Source organism: Mesoplodon mirus (assembly GCF_964341445.2).
Source record: "Mesoplodon mirus genome assembly, chromosome: X".
Lineage (NCBI taxonomy): Eukaryota > Metazoa > Chordata > Mammalia > Artiodactyla > Ziphiidae > Mesoplodon > Mesoplodon mirus.
In genome coordinates this window covers 94,478,527-94,494,812 of record NC_138981.1, presented here as the reverse complement: position 1 = coordinate 94,494,812, position 16,286 = coordinate 94,478,527, and the positions used below count along the sequence as shown (strand labels likewise).

Here is a 16,286-nt window from a genome sequence, read left to right as displayed (position 1 = left end):
AGCTCTTTCCAGTATCTTATCTCTGTAAAATATTTTAAGCTTCTGGAAGTGAAAGAATGTTTATTAGGCACCATCTGTATACTGAATATGGGTTAATTTCTGTTGCATCTTTCTTAGCACTTATTAGGGGTGTGATACATATAGCAGGTAAATTAATGAATGAATAAACTAGCAGATCTCTGTCTCAATCTATCAATGGGTGAGTGAAAGAAGATCTCATTAGGCTGTGGCCTTGCCTGATGCATTAACTCATACCATTATTGTACCAGCACCTGGTACCTACAGTAATGAGTCCTCTCTTAGCTTTATCAGAGTTCCTGGAAGGAGTGCTATTAAAGCTGGTTCCTGAGTTCTTGCTTTAGTTTCTAAAACATTATTCCACTGGGTCTTCCTGCCCCAGACTCAAGAGAGTATCATTGATGTGCTAGGGCAGTAAGGGACCATCTCTGAGTGATACATAGCACTGAGGATTGTCTTCTTGTCTTATTTATAGTGTCCTTTGCTGTGCAAAAGCTTTTAAGTTTCATTAGTTCCCATTTGTTTATGTTTGTTTTTATTTCCATTACTCTAGGAGGCGGGTCAAAAAAGATCTTGCTGTGATTTATGTCAAAGAGTGTTCTTCCTATGTTTTCCTCTAAGAGTTTTAGAGTGTCCAGTCTTACATTTAGGTCACTAATCCATTTTGAGTTTATTTTTGCGTACGGTGTTAGGGAGTGTTCTAATTTCATTTTTGTACATGTAGCTGTCCAGTTTTCCCAACACCACTTATTGAAGAGACTGTTTTTTCTCCATTGTATATCCTTGCCTCCTTTGTCATAGATTAGTTGACCATAGGTGCGTGGGTTTAGCTCTGGGCTTTCTATCATGTTCCATTGATCTATATTTCTGTTTCTGTGCCAGTACCATATAGTCTTGATTACTGTAGCTTTGTAGTGTAGTCTGAGGTCAGAGAGTCTGATTCCTCCAGCTCTGTTTTCTTTTTTTCCTCAGGGTTGCTTTGGCTACTCAGGGTCTTTTGTGTCTCCACACAAATTTTAAGATTTTTTGTCCTAGTTCTGTAAAAAATGCCATTGCTAATTTGATAGGGATTGCATTGAATCTGTAGATTGCTTTGGGTAGAATAGTCATTTTCACAATATTGATTCTTCCAATCCAAGAACATGGTATATATCTCCGTCTGTCTGTGTCATCTTCGATCTCTTTCATCAGTTTCTTATAGATTACTGATTAGAGGTCTTTCACCTCCTTAGGTAGGTTCATTCCTAGGTATTTTATTCTTTTTGTTGCAGTGGTGAATGGGATTGTCTCCTTAATCTCTCTTTCTGATCTTTCATCATTAGTGTATAGGAATACAAGAAATTTCTGTGCATTAATTTTGTATGCTGCTACCTTAAAAAATTCATTGATTAGCTCTGGTTGTTTTCTGGTGGCATCTTTAGGGTTATCTATGCATAATGTCATATCCTCTGCAAACAGTGCCAGTTTTACTTCTTCTTTTCTGATTTGGATTCCTTTTATTTCTTTTTCTTCTCTGATTGCCACGGCTAGGACTTCCAAAACTATGTTGAATAATAGTGGTGAGAGTGGACATCCTTGTCTTGTTCCTGATCTTAGAGAAATGCTTTCAGTTTTTCACCATTGAGAGTGATGTTTGCTGTGGGTTTGTCATATATGGCCTTTATTATGTTGAGGTAGGTTCCCTCTATGCCCACTTTCTGGAGAGTTTTTATCATAAATGGGTGTTCAATTTTGTTGAAAGCTTTTTCTACATCTATTGAGGTGACCATAAGGTTTTTTTTTTCTTCAGTTTGTTGATATGGCGTATCACATTGATTGATTTGTGTACATTGAAGAATCCTTGCATTCCTGGGTTAAATCCCACTTGATCATGGTGTATGATCCTTTTAATGTGTTGTTGGATTCTGTTTGCTAGTATTTTGTTGAGGATTTTTGCATCTATATTCATCAGTGATATTGGTCTGTAATTTTCTTTTTTTGTAGTATGTTTGGTTTTGATATCAGCGTGATGGTGGCCTCATAGAATGAGTTTGGCAGTGTTCCTCCCTCTGCAGGTTTTCAGAAGAGTTTGAGAAGGATGGGTGTTAGCTCTTTTCTAAATGTTTGATGTAGTTCACCTGTGAAGCCATCTGGTCCTGGACTTTTGTTTGTTGGAAGATTTTTCATCACAGTTTCAATCTCATTACTTGTGATTGGTCTGTTCATATTTTCTATTTCTTCCTGGTTCAGTCTTGGAAGGTTATACTTTTCTGAGATTTTGTCCACTTCTTCCAGGTTGTCCACTTTATTGGCATAGAGTTGCTTGTAGTCGTCTCTTATGATGCTTTGTATTTCTGTGGTGTCCATTGTAACTTCTCCTTTTTCATTTCTAATTTTATGGATTTGAATTCTCTCCCTCTTTTCCTTGATGCATCTGGCTAAAGGTTTATCAGTTTTGTTTATCTTCTCAAAGAACAAGCTTTTAGTTTTATTGATCTTTGCTATTGTTTTCTTTGTTTCTATTTCATTTATTTCTGCTCTGATCTTTATGATTTCTTTCCTTCTACTAACTTTGGGTTTTGTTTGTTCTTCTTTCTCTAGTTCCTTTAGGTGTAAGGTTAAATTGTTTATTTGAAATTTTTCTTGTTTCTTGAGGTAGGATTGTATAGCTATAAACTTCCCTCTTAGAACTGCTTTTGCTGCATCCCATAGGTTTTGGATCGTCGTGTTTTCGTTGTCATTTGTCTCTTGGTATTTTTAGGTTTCCTCTTTGATTTCTTCAGGGATCTCTTGGTTATTTAGTAGCATATTGTTTAGCCTACATGTGTTTGTGTTTTTTATATTTTTTCTCTGTAATTTATTTCGAATCTCATAGCGTTGTGGTCAGAAAAGATGCTTGATATCATTTCAATTTTCTTAAATTTACCAAGGCTTGATTTGTTACCCAAGATGTGATCTATCCTGGAGGATGTTCCATGCGCACTTGTGAAGAAAGTGTAATCTTTTGTTTTCAGATGGAAAGTCCTATGAATATCAATTAAATCTATCTGGTCTATTGTGCCATTTAAAGCTTGTGTTTCCTTATTAATTTTCTGTCTGGATGATCTGTCCATTGGTGTAAATGAGGTGTTAAATTTCTCCACTATTACTGTGTTACTGTCAATTTCCTCTTTTATAGCTGTTAGCATTTGACTTATGTATTGAGGTGCTCCTATGTTGGGTGCATATATATTTATAATTGTTATATCTGCTTCTTGGATTGAACCCTTGATCATTATGTAGTGTCCTTCCTTGTCTCTTCTAACATTCTTTATTTTAAAGTCTATTTCATCTGATATGAGTATTACGACTCCAGCTTTATTTTGATTTCCATTTGCATGGAATCTTTTTCCATCCTTCACTTTCAGTCTGTATGTGTCCCAAGGTCTGAAGTGGGTCTCTTGTAGACTGCATATATATGGATCTTGTTTTTGTAGCCATTCAGTGATCCTATGTCTTTTGGTTGGAACATTTAATCAATTCACATTTAAGGTATTTATCGATATGTATGTTCCTATTACTATTTTCTTAATTGTTTGGGGTTTGTTTTTGCAGGTTCTCTTCTTCTCTTGTGTTTACCACTTAGATAAGTTCCTTTAACATTTGTTGTACAGCTGGTTTGGTGGTGCTGAATTCTCTTAGCTTCTGCTTGTCTGTAAACTTTTGATTTCTCTGTCGAATCTAAATGAGATCCTTTCTGGGTAGAGTAATCTTGGTTGTAGGTTCTTCCCTTTCATCACTTTAAGTATATCATGCCACTCCCTTCTGGCTTGTAGAGTTTCTGCTGAGAAATCAGCTATTGACCTTATCAGAGTTCCATTGTATCTTATTTGTCATTTTTCCCTTGTTGCTTTTAACAATTTTTCTTTGTCTTTAACTTTTGTCAATTTGATTACTATGTGTCTCGGTGTGTTTATCCTTGGGTTTATCCTGCCTGGGACTCCCTGTGCTTCCTGAACTTGGGTGGCTATTTCCTTTCCCATGTTAGGGAAATTTTCGGCTATAGTCTCTTCATATATTTTCTCGGGTCCTTTCTCTCTCTCTTCTCCTTCTGGGACCTCTATAATGTGAATGTTGGTGTGTTTAATGTTGTCGTAAAGGTCCCTTAGGCTGTCTTCATTTTTTTTCATTCTTTCTTCTTTATTCTGTTCCACAGCAGTGAATTCCACCATTCTCTCTTCCAGGTCACTTATCCGTTCTTCTGCCTCAGTTATTCTGCTATTTATTCCTTCTAGTGTAGTTTTCATTTCAGTTATTGTATTGTTCATCTCTGTTTGTTTGTTCTTTAATTCTTCTAGGTCTTTGTTAAATATTTCTTGCATCTTCTCAATCTTTGCCTCCATTCTTTTTTCCGACGTCCTGGATCATCTTCACTATCATTATTCTGAATTCTTTTTCTGGAAGGTTGCCTATCTCCACTTCACTTAGTTGTTTATCTGGGGTCTTATCTTGTTCTTTCATCTGGTACATAGTCCTCTGCCTTTTCATTTTGTCTATCTTTCTGTGAATGTGGTTTTTGTTCCTCAGGCTGCAGGACTGTAGTTCTTCTTGCTTCTGCTGTTGACCCTCTGGTGGATGAGGCTATCTGAGAGGCTTGTGCAAGCTTCCTGATGGGAGGGATTGATGGTGGGTAGAGCTGGGTGTTGCTCTGGTGGGCAGAGCTCAGTAAAACTTTGATCCACTTGTCTGCTGATGGGTGGGACAGAGTTCCCTCCCTCTTGGTTGTTTGGCCTGAGGCAACCCAGCACTGGAGCTTATAGGCTCTTTGGTAGGGCTAATGGTGGACTCCGGGAGGGCTAACACCAAGGAGTACTTCCCAGAACTTCTGCTGCCAATGTCCTTGTCCCCATGGTGGGCCACAGCCATCCCCTGCCTCTGCAGGAGACCCTCCAACACTAGCACGTAGGTCTGGTTCAGTCTCCTATGGGGTCACTGCTCCTTCCCCCTGCGTCCTAATGCACACATTACTTTGTGTGTGCCTTCCAAGAGTGGAGTCTCTGTTTCCCCCAGACCTGTCAAAGTCCTGCAATCAAATCCCACTGGCCTTCTAAGTCTGATTCTTTGGGAATTCCTCCTCCCATTGCTGGACCCCCAGGGGGGAAGCCTGATGTGGGGCTCAGAACCTTCACTCCAGTAGGTGGACTTCTGTGGTATAATTGTTCTCCAGTTCGAGAGTCACCAACCCAGTGGTTATGGGATTTGATTTTATTGTGATTGCGCCCCTCCTGCCATCTCATTGTGGCTTCTCCTTTGTCTTTGGATGTGGGGTATCTTTTTTGGTGGGTTCCAGTGTCTTTCTGTCAATGATTGTTCAGCAGTTAATTGTAATTCTGGTGCTCTCACAGGAGGGAGTGAGTGCACGTCCTTCTACTCCACCATCTTCATATTACTTCTGACTTTAGAATATTACTGAACTTGTACAGTTCCTTTTATACGGTGCAGAAGTTAGAAAGATCAGAAGCAAACAGGAATGAGACAGATAGTGTTATAAAATTATATTTGGCAGATACCCCAAATGTCTTCCTGGCCTCAACTCCTGAGAATATCACATTTTCCATAACACTGGAAAGTTCCTTTCTGATATCAGGTCTTACTGGCCTTGAATATTTGCTGATACAGTTACATTTAACTGTATCGTAGCAGGAATGTCATAAAAGTGGCAGACAGGAAATATGGAAGGCATATAGATGGGGTAAGTTGACCACCAACTCCATGTATCCATTGGGTAAAGAGGAGGTTGCAACCTCCTCTTCAAAGGAGTGGACCTTTGTAGAGTAGATTGACCACATGCAGATAACTGACAAATGTATTGGAATAGTTTACTTTTTTTCTTTAACAAATTAGGTAATGGAGAAGAAATCATCTTTCCCCTCAAAATTTCCACTTGCTTTCTCAGACACATTCCACATAATTAGAACATACCATATTTTCCTGTTTTTTAAATGATATTCCTGATTATTCTTTTAATCTGAGCAATACAGGGCACTTTAATAAGTGTGGTTATGGTAATTTTGCTTACGGTTAGATTATCAAACGTTTGGCAAATTGACATGAGGTAGGCAATATAGCAAAATAGGTTGAGCTTTGAGCCCAGTCAGGAGATCTGTGTTCCGGTCCCCAGTTCTGAAATAACTAGTTCTGTAAACTTGGATAAATTACTTAACCTCTTGAAGCCCCAGTTTCCTCATTTGTAAATAAACGAATGATTGGACTCTAGATTATCCTTAAAGTCCATTACAGCTCTAAAATTCTACTTGAGAAGTTCATGTGTTATGTTAAATTTCCGAGGCAATGCATACTCTTTCTATGTTTGCATATATAAAAATTAAAACTGTTGCCTCATTTCAAACATGTATCAACAGAATAAGTTAAAAAGGAGAAAAAAAGAAGGCCTAGGGACAGAGGCTTTCAAGTTCTGAAGCCACGCTCCTCTTTGTGTACTGTCTAAGTGCCTCGGTATTTTCTACATGTGAAGATCTGTCCTCTGCCCTGAGGTTTCTTAATCTACGTTTTGCAATGTGTGTCTTAGATAGTTGTTTATCAAACATAATGCAACTGGCTCAGACAGGACATAACACTATTTCCTAGTCAGTGGCTAAAATGTTTCTCACCTCCTGAACTTTACCAGTCTTAAATTCCATAACTTCTGTGACCTCAAATGGAGATACCTTGACTTTCACTTAATCTGATGATGTTTTTTTTTTTTTTTTTTTTTTTTGCAGGAAGATACTGGGTTTTGAAACGATCCCCTCCCTTCACTTGTGGAAAACTTTATACTAAATGATAAGGTGATTCTGCCCTGCCACCCATACAGCCTCCTTCCAGGCCTTGTGGCACAAGACCTGGGGAGCTCTGGGTCACTTCATTGCCATTGCCAGGGGAGTAAAACTGACAACTCTAGTCCCTGATGAAGAGTCAAGAGCTTACGATCTATCTGGGAAGGGTTATGTTACATGTAGGTACAGCATGTTCATAATATTGGGATTAATATACAAAGCCAATGGAAAGGGTGAAGCTGGTCATCTCAGATGAGAGAAGCTGATGTGGTCTTTGCATTAGTATTTATTTCCAATTTTAGAGGCTTCCTCACATTAGGATGCTACCAGAAAACTACTATAGCTAATCAATGAATTTGGTAAAGTAGCAGGATTCAAAATTAATGCACAGAAATCTCTTGCATTCCTATACACTAACGATGAAAAATCTTAAAGAGAAATTAAGGAAACTATCCTATTCACCATTGCAACAAAAAGAATAAAATACCTAGGAATAAACCTCCCTAAGGAGACAAAAGACCTGTATGCAGAAAACTATAAGACACTGATGAAAGAAATCAAAGATGACACAAACAGATGGAGATATATACCATGTTCTTGGATTGGAAGAATCAATATTGTGAAAATGACTATACTACCCAAAGCCATGTACAGATTCAATGCAATCCCTATCAAGCTGCCAAGGGCATTTTTCACAGAAGTAGAGCAAACCATTTTACAATTTGTATGGAAACACAAAAGGCCCCGAATAGCCAAAGCAATCTTGAGAAAGAAAAACGGAGCTGGAGGTATCTGGCTTCCTGACTTCAGACTATACTACAAAGCTACAGTAATCAAGACAGTATGGTACCAGCACAAAAACAGAAATATAGATCAATGGAACATGATAGAAAGCCCAGAGATAAACCCATGCACATATGGTCACCTTATCTTTGACAAAGGAGGCAAGGATATACAATGGAGAAAAGACAGCTTCTTCAATAAGCGGTGCTAGGAAAACTGGACAGCTACATGTAAAAGAATGAAATTAGAACACTTCCTAACACCATACACAAAAACAAACTCAAAATGGATTAAAGACTTAAACGTAAGGCTAGACACTATAAAACTCTTAGAGGAAAATATAGCCAGAACCCTCTATGGCATGAATCACAGCAAGATCCTTTTTGACCCACCTCCTCAGGAAATGGAAATAAAAACAAAAATAAACAAATGGGATCTAATGAAACTTAAAAGCTTTTGCACAGCAAAGGAAACCATAAACAAGACCAAAAGACAACCCTCAGAATGGGAGAAATTATTTGCAAATGAAACAACTGACAAAGGATTAATCTCCAAAATATACAAGCAGCTCATGCAGCTCAATAACAAAAAACAAACAAACAAACAAACAAACACCCCAATCCAAAAATGGGCAGAAGACCTAAATAGACATTTCTCCAAAGAAGATATACAGATTGCCCACAAACACATGAAAAGATGCTCAACATCACTAATCGTTAGAGAAACGCAAATCAAAACTACAGTGAGGTATCACCTCACACCAGTCAGAATGGCCATCATCAAAAAATCTACAAACAATAAATGCTGGAGAGAGTGTGGAGAAAAGGGAACCCTCTTGCACTGCTGGTGGGAATGTAAATTGATACAGCCACTAAGGAAAACAGTATGGAGGTTCCTTAAAAAACTAAAAATAGAATTACCATATGACCCAGCAATCCCACTACTAGGCATATACCCTTAGAAAACCATAATTCAAAAGGAGACATGTACTACAGTGTTCATTGCAGCACTATTTATAATAGCCAGGACATGGAAGCAACCTAAGTGTCCATCAACAGATGACTGGATAAAGAAGATGTGGCACATATATACAGTGGAATATTACTCAGCCATAAAAGGAATGAAATAGAGTTATTTGTAGTGAGGTGGTTGGACCTAGAATCTGTCATACAGAGTGAAGTAAGTCAGAAAGAGAAAAATACCGTATGCTAACACATATATATGGAATCTAAGGGGAAAAAATGTCATAAAGAACGTAGGGATAAGACAGGAATAAAGACACAGACCTACTAGAGGATGGACTTGAGGATATGGGGAGGGGGAAGGGTAAGCTGGGACAAAGTGAAAGAGTAGCACTGACATATATACACTACCAAATGTGAAATAGATAGCTAGTGGGAAGTAGCTGCATAGCGCACGGAGATCAGCTCGGTGCTTTGTGACCACCTAGAGGGGTGGGTTAGGGAGGGTGGGAGGGAGATGTAAGAGGGAGTGGATATCGAGATATATGTATATTTATAGCTGATTCACTTTGTTAGAAAGCAGAAACTAACACAACATTGTAAAACAATTACACTCCAATAAAGATGTTAAAAAAAACTGTACTAGATAAGATAAAGACTCTATCAAAATTTATGATCACAGAACTTTATCAGAAAAGTGGTCTGTTCTGCACTTAGGACCTGTTTTTCATATATTTATTACTTCTTAGCTATTTCTTTTTTGTTAATTTACAGGTGTACTTTGCATCAGTGCTTTCCTTGTGTTTCTGTATTTAGTCTTTCTCTTAGCCCTAGGTCAGCTGGTTTATTTCCCAAAAAGCAGCAGCTTCTGCAAAATGCCGGGAAAAATCCTGAATGTACACGAATAGGGCTATGACTAATACATTATGGTATATCCATACTACGGAATACTGTGTAACTGTGTAAAAAGGATGAGGTATAATTCTTTTTTTTTTTTTTTTTTTTTTTTTTTTTGCGTTATGCGGGCCTCTCACTGTTGTGGCCTCTCCCGTTGCAGAGCACAGGGTCCGGACACGCAGGCTCAGTGGCCATGGCTCACGGGCCTAGCCGCTCTGCAGCATGTGGGATCTTCCCGTACTGGGGCATGAACCCGTGTCCCCTGCATCGGCAGGCGGACTCTCAACCACTGCACCACCAGGGAAGCCCGAGGAATAATTCTTTAGATATCTATCTACATACAAACATAATGACATGGAATAATGTTTGTGATATATTATTAAGTGCATAAGAGCAATTTGTAGAGCAATATGAATAATCTCATTTGGAAAAAATAAGTATATGTGACTGTATATGTGCACAGAAAACATTTAGAATGATATATACCAGATTGTTCACAGTTATGTCTGTGGAGAGGGATCAGAGATTCTTTTACTTCATATACTTCTATTTGAACAAAAGAAGTAAACATGCACTTCGTTTGTAATAAAAAATATATATATATATAATAAAGAGACAATCAGTGGAAAGTGGGGATTGCTGTATGAAAATTTGCTTTGTAAACAGCCTTTCAGAAATGAATTGTTCCATGTACAGTGGTGTACAGCTACTAAGAGTTTGTCCACCTTCATATAAGACCTAATCTGCACCATGGCTCAATAAAGAGAGAGCATAGTCTCAGGCAGGAACTGATTCATAAACTGATCTAGACTGCCATACTTAAATTTTGCCCAGGGGCAATAAAATCAGATTTGTTGAACTCTTCCATAAATACCATTGAAATGAACTTGCAGAAAGTTGAGTTTAGCCACCGATTCTGAAAGTTGCCTGTGTGGATGGATTAGATACATATCATAGCTAAAAGTGACTCTCAAAAATCTATGAATTCGCCTTCAAGGTGTTTGCTTTTTTTTTTTTTTTTTTTTTTTTGCGGTACGCGGGCCTCTCACTGTTGTGGCCCCTCCCGTTGCGGAGCACAGGTTCCGGACACACAGGCTCAGCGGCCATGGCTCACGGGCTCAGCCGCTCCACGGCATGTGGGATTCTCCCGGACCGGGGCACGAACCTGTGTCCCCCGCGTCGGCAGGCGGACTCTCAAGCACTGCGCCACCAGGGAAGCCCCAAGGTATTTGCTTGAAATGTCTTTTTATAGGAAGGGTTTTCCCTGGGAATAATATAGAAGTAGGATGTTTCAAAATGAGATTTTGCTTCTCTCTTAAATGGGTTTATGTGATAATGAGATGGACATGTGAAACATTACTTATTCAGTCATATGTACATTTCCTCTGGAATAATAATAGTATCCACCTCATAGGCTCATTGCGAGGGTAAAATGAAATAATACATGTAATGTGTTTGGGGCAGTGCCCGGCACATACTAAGTATTCAATAACTGGTGGCCATCATTATCCAATCACTTGCTAAAGATTTTCCATTTGAATAACAATAACTTGGCCTGTGCCAGGTGCCATATATGGTCCAAGTGAAGGAGACATATTTCTTACAGTATTTTAGTTTGAAAAAGGATTGCTTTGAATGAATGTTCGAAGGTTTAAGCAGAGTGAATACCTAGGTATAATGATGGGCTTGTGGATTTCAAAGAAGGCATTAGAAAGGGTACATTTAGAGGATTGAAAAGAATGGGGGTTGGCTTGGAGGTCAGAGAGTGATTTAGTGAATGAAAGTGAAGGTGGTGGTTGTAGACCACTTCGAAAGGAATTTAGCCCTTGGCTTTAAAGAAGTCACTCAATAAATAGGAGAATCTGGAGAAAGATTGGTGTGGTGTAATGGAAGGATACGAGTTTTGGTTCTAGTTTCCTTTTTTCTCATCTGTAAAATGAGGAGGTCAAAGTTAGTAATTAATAGCCACCATTTTCTACATGCTTGCCATAAGCCAGGCATCTTAGGAGCATGATTTCATTGAACCCTCCCTCAGAAAAGCCTTATGAATGAGGTACCATTATTATCCTCAACTTACAGATGAGGAGGCTGAGGCTCAGAAGAGGTTATATAACTTGGTCTAGGGTGGTCCAAGTCCAAAGCCCAAATAGTTTTCCTCCTGCTACTCTGACTCTATGTGGCCTCCTGACTCTAGTAGCCAATGATTCTGAGTAAGGGACATTTAAAAATTTAAAAATTTTAAAAATTGCCTTGTCTTTCAAGAATGGGTGATGAAATCAAATCTTCTTGTATGTGAAAAGGAAAGGAAAATAGAGATTTAAGGCGAGTTATGATATTGATGACCTTTTCCCCTAACATTACTGGGCTAGAATCACTACAGAAAATGGGAAAAATATACAAAAGGTAACTTTTTGCAGATTTGATGACTACCACCGCCCGTTAATTTGCCTCTGGTCTTATGGATAATATGAATATTTTGTTTTTCTTTTCTTTTTGGGAAGGTTGCTAAAGCAATTTGCAAGGATATTGTGGAGGATTTTATTTAGGGGGGATAGGAATTCATTTTTCAAAAGAGAAAGAATGAGTTAATGAGAGACAGTAAGTTCAAGTTTCATTAAAACCCTGCTGGGATTTTGATTTGGACTTTACAGATGAATTTGGGAAGAATCGAGTTTTTACTATACCGTGTTTTCCCATCCAGATGCATTCAATGTCTTTCCACTTGTTTTGGCTTTTCAATTAATTTAAAAGCCAGTGAAATGTACTGGAATGACAAGAAATGGTTGTTTGAAAAGATAAAAGAGTCATTGCTCAAAAAATGACATTAAATCTAGCTGCAGTGGCTTTGGCCATTTTTGAAAGGAGTAGCCTAGGTTATTACTTATGTTCACAGTGAGAGCATCTTCTGCCTAGGTTTCTGATTTCACCAGTTGTTTCAGACATGCCATTGAAGACAATACTTGGCTTGGTTATTGGGTCTGAGAAAGAAAAAGGTCTCATGAATGACAAAGCATAACATCATTTGTCTATGCAAATATTATTATAAAGTCCTGCTGCTTGTAGTGGGACCAAAAAGGAAATTATTATTTTACAAACATGTGAAGTATGTTTAACATGCAAAGGCTTGTTACACAGTCAATGAAGAACAGTTGTTTTCTGCCCTTCCATAAATAACTAATGCCAAGAGCAGCCTGGCTATCTGTTTCAGCTTCTTGTTACAGGAGAGTAAAATGGTCAAGGCCTATATATTAGTACCTGCTAACAGAGCTGTCTTGGTAAATTCTGTTTGCCTTCAGTTTAATTTCCATGCTTTCGGTGCCTTTTATGTTGTATTTTGAATCTGTCAATTGCACTGTACATTTTCCTAACTCTTCTCCATTTTCATATGTTTATCTCTTCTGTTTCTAATTGGAGTAGTAGTTCTGGGCAAAACTTATTACCTAGGAAGCCTGATGTAGTGGCACCCCGGTCTAGGAGTCTTGGGAACTCTGGTAGGAAATCCGGGCTCTGCTACTAGTTAGTTGTATGACTAGACAAGTCATTTAACCTGCATCTGTTTCTCTATTTGTAAACTAGGGATAATATTCCCCTGTCTTCCAAACTAGTAAACAATGGTGCAAATGTCCTCTCTAAAATGTCAGACAGTTGGCTGGGGGAATGTTTTGTTCCTGGGTAGTTGTTCTGGAGGGTTTCTGATGACAAGAAATTAAGCAAGGTTTATTTTGACCCTGAAAAAGTGAAAAAAGAGCAGCTAGAAATAATGTGGATACACTTGGTTTCCTTTTTGGAGATGTAGCTCTTTTATCCTCTTCACCCGGGGTGTGGTTAACTGGTGAGGAAAAGGTGGGGTACAGTAGGTGATAAAGGTAGCCAGAACTGTCAGCATTAGTGAATAGCGTAAGTGATAACGATCTTGAAAATTCAACTAGTTTCTTGTCTGATAAGTACCTCTATATCTATATTTACAGACATCCTTATACATAGGTATATATGTAGACATATTCATACATACAAACAAAAGCTGATAGCTTCAGGCTTTTCCCTTTATACCTCGTAAAGCTGGAGGAACTTCAGTAACCTAGGACTGACTCAGTGTTCATAGGAAGTTACCTAATTGAAAAGGCCTGGGCTCAGTGACTGCTAGTAAAGGAAACTGACAAGAGTACTCTTTTAGGACTTCCCTGGTGGCGCAGTCGTTGGGAGTCTGCCTGCTGATGGGGGGAATGCGGGTTCGTGTCCCGGTCCAGGAGGATCCCACGTGCCGTGGAGTAGCTGGGCCTGTGAGCCATGGCCACAGCCTGTGCGTCCGGAGCCTGTGCTCTGGAGCACAGCGGGAGAGCCCGTTGCAGTGAGAGGCCCGTGCACTGCAAAAAAAAAAAAAAGAGTACTCTTTCATTACATGTCCTTTTTCATTTTGGTCTGATTTACGTGCTACACTGGGTCTGTTCTGTGTCTGTGTTTTAATTCCACCACTAGACACTAAGTTTGTTGAGGGCAGGGATGACCATTTCTTTGATTTCGTGTGTGTTAACCCTACTGTACATGACAGTGCTCTGTCACTGTAGGTACCCAGTGAATTATATAGCTGAGAAATGATTAGTTATTTCTGGTATTACAACAAGATCTTGTAAATAAACAAGACAATTAAACTTGTTGTTGAAGTCCTGAACTTTCTAGGTCAGTCTCGAAAAAGGAAGTTATATGACTGCCATAGCAAAATTCATAGGCATATTATATATAAGTGGGTGGGCCTGTTGGAAATTGGATGAGTAATCCCACTTCAAAGAAGTAACATACAAAGGCTGTAGCTCTATGCTGTCCAGTTGTGGGCCTCCAACCACGTAGAGTGTCACCTGAGATGCTTATTAAAGATTCATATTTCTCAGCCCTGCTCAGATCCAGGTATCCATATTTTTAACAATCAACCCAGATGATTCAGATGCATACTAAAGTCTAAGAACAACTCTAGCCTGTAATCTGAGGTGGTCACACACACACACAAACACGCACACAAATACACACGTTGTTACCTCCAGTAATTCTATGGGAAAATACAAAACAGCAAGTGAAATGACATGTCCTTTCCTAGCAAGAAGAGGAAGCTAGTCCTCCATTGTGCATCACACAACTGGAAGCATACTGGCATTTTCTTTCTTTTGGTGATATATTCTTGGCAGTTTGTCGTGGCTCACTTGCAATTATGGTCTGTCTCTTTTGAAACCCCGAGACAGTTCGCCAGCATTTTATTTTTAACAACAATTTCTTGAATCTCTTAGGAACAGTATTTGTAGGACTGGCTCAGAAGCAACAATCGGGGCCAGTAAGATGTCATAGTGCTGCGGTGACATTTCCTTATCAGTTAAGAGCTCTTCTGCCATTACACCATCGTGGAAATGCAAGGCATTAAGTGAAAACCCTGCATTCCTGTAATATTTCATAAGTGGGGATGGCTGGATGGGGTCTTAACGAAGTGAGAGGCGAGATAAAGGGAAGAGAGGCGTTAGCTGGGGCTCGAAGAAGCAGGATGTCTTAGGCAAAGAACGTTAAGATCTCTCTCTATAGGAAGAGCAGTGAAGTCCGAAGATGAATATCTTGAAAGGGCAGCTGGAAGACGACCCGAGGGGAACTTTCATTCTGGGGTGGAGTTCTGGGAAGCGAGCGCAGGTGCGGGAGTGGGTCCGTTCTGCACCTCGCTGAAATCAGGCGCCCGGACCTCACGAAAACACGCTCAATCACCCGGCCCCGGGGACTGGAGCTGGACCCTGCGGTGAGCCCGCGGGGAGCCGTTAGCCGGCTCAGCTTCCCCGGAGCACACCGAACACCCCCCGCCCCCCGCCGCTAGCGGCCCACTCGGGCCCTCCTTTTCGGCTGACGTCGGGGTGAGCGGAGGCGGGAGCGTGGGTGGGCCGAGCGCGCCTTCGCCGGCGATTCGGCCGGCTGTGCCACACCACCGCGCGCCCCCGCTCCGCCCGCCCCTCCGGGCGCGTCTTTTCCGGGCCCGCGCCGCGCCTCGCCCCGCCTCCTCCTCCGCCGGCCCTCCGTGTGCGCGCGCGCCGCTGCGGTTTTTTCTCCGGCCTCCGTGGCGCGCCCCTCCTCGCCCCAGCGCTAACGGGCACGCGGCTCCTTTCCACCAGCCTCTCGAGTGTCGAGCGTTTGCCGGCTGCAGAGACGCCGCAGGCAGCGCCTCCGGTGAGTAACCCCAGCCGGCGGGGCTCCTGCCCCGGCAACCCCTGCCCTGTCGCTGTGCCGGGGCCCCCGCTCCGGCCAAGCTATCGTCCCACACCTGAGCCCGGAGGAGGTTGAGGGGACGTTTCATTACCGGAATCCGATCGCTTTCTTCTGGAGCTCGGGCGTTCTACCCTTGCGCCTCCTCCGGGGCTGGGAAGATTCCCGAGGTCCCGGTATCATCTCCTTTGCTGAGGTCTGGGGTCCTCGAGACCCTGGCCTGCCTCTTCCTGCCGCTCACCGCCTTCCGAGAGCCAAAAGCATCTTCCCGATCGGGTACTAGGCTTTGCCATGACCCTTTCTTTCCAAATGAGCACATCAAGGGCTCGCCAGACCTCCAAACGACCTTTAGGGAGCTCCTGGACCTCAACTCCATTTTGTCCCCTTCGGGTCTCTCTATATCTGAGAGCTAGGGGATCTCTCTGGCCCTAGAAGCATCCGCCCTTCGAATTTGAGGGATGCCCTAGCTTCCGATATCCTCTTAGCTTCCGTATCTTTAGGTAGGCTAGAAAAACGGCTGGTTTATAGCAGAAACATGCTCTTATTTTTTCCTGTTCTACCTATCTACATCCCTGTCCTCCATGGGTGCTGTATATTTAGCATCAGC

The 16,286-nt window shown here is 40.9% G+C and overlaps 1 protein-coding gene across 5 annotated transcripts in view; it reads left to right on the top strand.

Moving 5' to 3' along the window:
- Positions 1 to 15,501: 15,501 nt before the first annotated feature.
- The window catches only part of ACSL4 (acyl-CoA synthetase long chain family member 4), an 82,873-nt gene continuing 82,088 nt past the window's right edge, over positions 15,502 to 16,286 (top strand). For 4 of the 5 annotated variants that reach the window (XM_082608955.1, XM_082608954.1, XM_082608957.1 and 1 more), the window contains exon 1: positions 15,504 to 15,643. The gene's annotated coding sequence lies outside the window, so the exon portion shown is untranslated. Of the gene's footprint in view, positions 15,644 to 16,286 lie in introns of all 5 variants that reach the window. The other variant, XM_082608953.1, reaches the window with a different exon arrangement.